The sequence below is a fragment of the Leuresthes tenuis genome, unplaced genomic scaffold (genome assembly GCF_036924035.1).
Source record: "Leuresthes tenuis unplaced genomic scaffold, fLeuTen1.0.hap1 SCAF_15, whole genome shotgun sequence".
Taxonomy (NCBI): domain Eukaryota; kingdom Metazoa; phylum Chordata; class Actinopteri; order Atheriniformes; family Atherinopsidae; genus Leuresthes; species Leuresthes tenuis.
In genome coordinates, this window is record NW_027325369.1 from 31,968,115 (window position 1) to 31,974,150 (window position 6,036).

Consider the following 6,036-nt stretch of genomic DNA (forward strand, 5'->3'; position numbering starts at 1 on the left):
TTGGCATATCTCAGCATGGTGTGCAGTGTGTCCTTAAAACATTTGAGGAAACTGGACAAGTGGAGGACAAAAGAAGAAGAGTCAGGCCTAAAAAACTATCTACAGCAGATGAACAGGATCTGAAAGTGATGTCCTTAAGAAAGAGGAAAAAATCCAGCTGTGACCTGACAGGACCTGAGAGATGCATCTGGACCTTCAGCTGATCCATCTACTGTTGGCCCAAGCCTCATCAGAAATGGTCTCCATGGAAGGGTGGCTGTCAAGAAGCCGTTCTTAAGGAAGGGAAACAGGGAGAAAAGGCTGAGCTGTGCCAAATGACACAAGAAGTGGACTGAAAATCAGTGGCAACAGGTCTTATGGAGGGATGAATCCTCCCCAGAGCCCGGACCTCAACATTATTGAAGCAGTGTGGGATCATCTGACAGAGAACGGAACAAAAGGCAGCCCACATCCAAAGAAGAGCTTTGGGATGTCCTTCAAGAAGCCTGGAGAACTATTCCTGAAGACTCCTTAAAGAAATGACAGAAAGCTTGTCTCAGAGGGTTCAGGCTGTGTTGGAGAATAAAGGAGCTCAGAGCAGAGATTCACTTTAAAGCTGCTCAGAACTGATAAAAAACTCTGTTTCTGCCTCAGATTCTGGGTTTAGATCCATGTTTGAACATGTTTCAGTGAATCCTTACAGCTGTTTCCTGTTTTCATGGAAACATAGAAAAGAATTAGGACTGGATCAGTCGTGTATTTCTACCGTCTCCGTGTGCCGTTTGCTTTGTCCAGCATTACATTTGGGATTTTAAGGCACAAAAAGCAGATGAGTGGAATCCCAGCTGGTTGGATTATAACATAAAGAACAAAGACGTTTTTCTTTGTTCTGCAGGTGAGATTGAGGCTGTGGTTTCAGTTGTAATCAGGCTTGTGATGGTTTTCCTACATAAAGTTTGGATGACCTCATCCTTACTTTCCTCTTCATTATGTGAAGCTTCACTTGAGATATAAACAACACACACCGCTCTGCTGCAGCTCGCTGTCACTGGATGTAAAATATGATGTGGAAAATCGTTCAGTGTGGATGTTTTTTGCACATTGTGAGCTGATTTGCTTCCAGCTGGCAGAGTCAGCTGAAGTAAGCATGGCCTCTGCAACAACAACACATGACGTGGTGCTGTGCTCTGATTACATGCTGGCACCACTGAAACAATGCAAACATTAACTCAGACTCCAGATTAATGGTGTAAACCTGTTGATGTGCACAACCTGTCAATGTTTTTCATGACTTGAAGTTTCTACACTATGATTTATGTTTTCTTATCTCCAACCAAGCGGTTCTTTTGCTTTGTGACGTCATAGATCAACTGGAAAAGGACTTAGAAGTCGGATATTATACATGCAAAAAACACATGGTGGGAATTAAGTTCAAGCCTTCAGATACGAGACGTTTGTCGGTCAGAAAGACGAACAAAGTCCTTTTTACTGATGCATGAAAGTGTCTTTTGTTACCTGTTTCCTTCTCATATGGACGATGCTCCACATCTCTCAGTTCCTGTTCTTTCACCCATGTTTAAACGATGCAGAAATGTTTGTCCGTGAAGAAAAAGTCACTTTTAGGTGGAAAGAGTGAAGGTGCAGAGCAGGACTTTCCCCCTAAAGGGTCCTGGTTGGACTTTTCAGTGAAAATATTGGTACATTTCCTCATTCTAATCATCTTTTTAAGGGCATTTAATTTGCTTTTAGTCACAAGTTTGCATTCACCAGTTAAGTCTCCTTCATGTTTACATTTCCTGGTTTAAAGGGAATAAACTCAGCTAAAGAGTCAGGAGAGGCTGCTTTGAAACAAACCTCGAGGAGGAAAAAACAACAACAGCTGTGGTGGACATCCACAAGAGAGGATCTGGGATATTCCATCATATTTGGGACGACTCAGTCGCTTAATCTTAATCTTTGCAGGTAAAACGTGATTCACAGAGTTGTTTCTATCCACTGAAGGTGCATCAAGTCTTCTTCATAAACAGAAAAAAAAACGGACGCATCAATCAGTTAGTCTTGAGTCAGGATTAGTTAGGTTAGGATTACTGTAGACGCACCAGGTTCCTCATGCTGGTAATCGAACTGGAGGATATTTATTTAGCTTGTTGCAGTTAGTGGAGGAGAAGCACGCCATTTACACGCATTTTAAGCTTTTGGGGGGTCATTTTACACTGTTTAAATAACATGTTGAATGGTCAAAACTACTGTGCATGCCGTGAAATGCTTGAGTTAAGGGCAGAATTACAGGCCAGGACGTTGTTTCCTTAAAATATGTAGCGTAAAATGAGCAGTAAAAGTACCAAAAAGCTTTTTAAAAGCATGTTAAACACTTGCAGTGCGATAACTAATCTTATAGGTTGTGCCTATTTGACTTATTTGGCATAATTTTCACCACGAGAAGTTCTTCTTCCCTTCTCAAAGTTCCAGATCAAGTCCCCAGTCGATGTTTTGATGGAGGTGGTTTGGTTCCAGCAGAACTTGCCGTCTGAGTTCAGTTTCAGCTTTGTTTTCTTTTTATCTGCCCTCATTTGTTTTCTTATTTCTGTCCATATCCGCTCCCGATGCTGTCCGTTAAACATCTCCTTTTGTTTGTGCTGAAAGGATCAAAGCAGACAGAGATAACTTCTCCGACTCTTCTTTATCTTTATTGTCTTTGCAGTTTCACAGAGATCAGAACAGTAAGATAAGGCGGCTGTTATAGCTCACTCATCCTTGACCTGAGACAGCTGTCCAAGCGTGTTGGTAACCGTTTAATTTACAGGGTAAAGTAAAGAGGAGGCAGTGCTCAGAAAACAAGCAAAGTCATCGTGATGATAACTGGTCGTCGTTGTTGTTGCAGTAATAGTTGTTTTGGAAAAGTGAATTACAGAAACGTCACCACAGTAAAACATAATTACAGTCCAGAGAAGTGTCTGCGTGTGCACTTTCAACATGAATGATTAAAAGAAATGTAACTGTACTTTCACACACTTTCCACTCACATCCACCCTGCTGGACGGATGAAGCCAGCTTCTGGTGGAAATGTTCTGCTGTCAGCTGCACTGAGGAGCATGCATCTTCCATCCAGCAGCAGCCTCAGAGGATATAAGAGCCCAGTGGATAAACTAAATGTTTATAAAAGCTGGGATTTAAACCAGGAACCCTCTTGATGCTAACCTCCAATGCTAACCACCACACTACCATGCAGCCCTTAGAGAAACCCGTACAATTTACCAGCCCTAACAATGTATTTATAACTTCTAACTGTAGCCATTACCCCAGAAAAAGAAAAGGATTGTGGACGTGTGGAACAGGTCTGAGACTCGGGTCAACATGCTAGCTGCTAACTGCATGGCTGGTGGAAATGTTCTGCTGTCAGCTGCACTGAGGAGCATGCGTCTTCCATCCAGCAGCAGCCTCAGAGGATATAAGAGCCCAGTGGATAAACTATATCTGAGGCTAATGTTCCAGCAGAGTTAGCTAAAGAGTTTCTGTTTCTGTATTTATCAGACGCTTTTATCCAAAGCGACTTACAGATGAAGATATAACAGCTTTATAAAAAGCTAACAATAAGCTACATAGAAGGAACCCAGGAGTCCGACTCTGTCAGAGGGAACAGAGTAGAGATAGGGTGCAGGCATAGAAGGAAGTGCAGAAAGATAAAGTGCAGAGATAGAGGGGGTAGGGAAGTACAAGGTAAGTGCTGGGATAGGAGATGCTCTCTGAAGAGCTGGGTTTTCAGGAGCTTCTTGAAGATAGACAGGGACGCCCCTGTTCTGGTAGCGCTCGGTAGGTCATTCCACCATCGTGGGACGACACATGAACAGAGTTTGGATTGCTAAAGAGTTAGCTTCATCCCACTGTTTTAACAACTTGGTCCAGTTCAAAACTGTCATTTTCTGGTTGGTTTCAGGCAATAAAACCTGTGGGTTACAGTTAGCAAATATCATGGTTAAAACTAAAATATAATCTTTTTTCTACTGCCAGTTTTATTCTTCAGATGTAATTCATCCCACAACCACTAGAGGTCCTTAAACACAATGATAGGTGTCAGCGTCCACGTGAACCTGTGGAAAACAGCCAATTATTGTCATATTATTGAATGATTAGTATTTAAAGTAACACTGGAGAATTTGACTTTTGTTGCTCTTTGGCTCCCCCTACAGCTGTGGGGTGTAACAGCAACAGCGCCATAAAAACCCTGCACACGCACCGCCACACACATCAATGTTGTTGTGGAGGAAACAAAGACGCCGTCATGTTTGATCATGTTTCAGTAAATTTAATGCACCTATTTCCTGTTTTCCTGCCAACATATAAAGAAATTAGGGCTGTAAAATGCCCTCCAAACATTAAACTTTCACTATTATTTAGATTTCCTCTCAGATTCACACAAACACCGAAGCAACACACATTTACAAAAAAGTAAACTTTAATTTTCAGATCATCTAAAAGTCTCCTCTGTGTTTCCAACATCATTACATACTAAAATGCTGCTAAAGTACATCTTCAGCTATATAGAGCACGTTAAAAAATATAAAGACACTCCGTAACCTACTGAAAGGGGGAAGATTCATCAACAGTTTCAGCTAAATGTCTCTAAAAGTTGTCATTTTCCATTAGCACTGTGTGACCACTCAGTCAAATCAGGTAAAAACGTTTGTTTCATTCTGTTTTCAACCACATGGTCACTGGATCGACTTTTAACCATTTTCAGGCACATAACCAAACAGAAATCTCATTGTAACAGGATGTCGTCTTCATCTTAAATGCCAACACGGGATTTAACTACACATTTGCAGGATTTTTGGGATAATTGTGGATATAAACTGTCGAAGGTCTAACTACATGTGATCGCATCTAATGGTGCCAAACGGAAAATGTTGTGAAAATTTACCACATATTGAAGTTGGCTGAGAAAAGCGCACATTTTCACCAAAACCTGTCCCAGAATTCAGAGTCTGAAGAAGCCAGAGTTTGATCCTCTGCAGGTGTCCAGCTGTCTGAGGACTGATCTGAAGCTGAGGGTCTGATAACGTTAAGACTCCTAAAACTGCAGTGGTGCTACGTGCTTAAAGGGGAACTCCAGGATTTTTAAACCTTATTTTTGGCATGAAATACGTTCATCTACTCACCAAGAACAGTTTGGTGAAAGTCGGCGTCCTTCGGAAGATATTTAGATAACTGGAGATCCATATAACGGAGTGAACGGGGATTAGAGGATGCAGCCTCTAAATAAGGCATTATCTGTCTTTATTTCACCAATACTTTAAGAAGAATGAATGAATGAATGAACGTGTGCTATAGCTCTGTTAGCTCATAGCTCCGTTAGCTCAGAGCTGCTGTTATGTGGCTACTTGCAGCTATAGGAGAGCTAACGGAGGGATTTCTACACAGGCACTCTACTGAGTACAAATCTGAGCTGTAGTTTGTTGGTGTCCTCACTCAGCCTGGACCTTTCTGTCTATTCAAATTTAACATCCAGATATGCAACATTAGACAAATCATTCAGCCCCACTGGGGGGGGATCTGATTCAGTGCGGCCTAAATAATTTTACTGTTCTGCTGTACATCTGCTTTAGTAGGAGGACTGTCAGGGGAATCCACTTCCTGTGTCTACATGTTGCTGTTTGGATGCATGGGAATAGCTTTAAGTAGTTACTGTTGGTCTAAAGTATGTTAATGTTTTACTGAACATCTGGAAACCCAACAATGTCAAATGTAAAGAAATATTAAGTAGCTCTCCTATAGCCGCAAGGTATAGGAGAGCTACTTAATATATAGCTATAGGCAAGTAGCCGACTGTAGTACTGCTTTGTACTGGATTAAGTGGTCCCAGTAGAGTGCCTGTGTAGAAATCCCTCCGTTAGCTCTCCTATAGCTGCAGGTAGCCACATAACAGCAGCTATGAGCTAACAGAGCTATAGCACACGTTCATTCATTCATTCTTCTTAAAGTATTGGTGAAATAAAGACAGATAATGCCTTATTTAGAGGCTGCATCCTCTAAGCCCCGTTCACTCCGTTATATGGATCT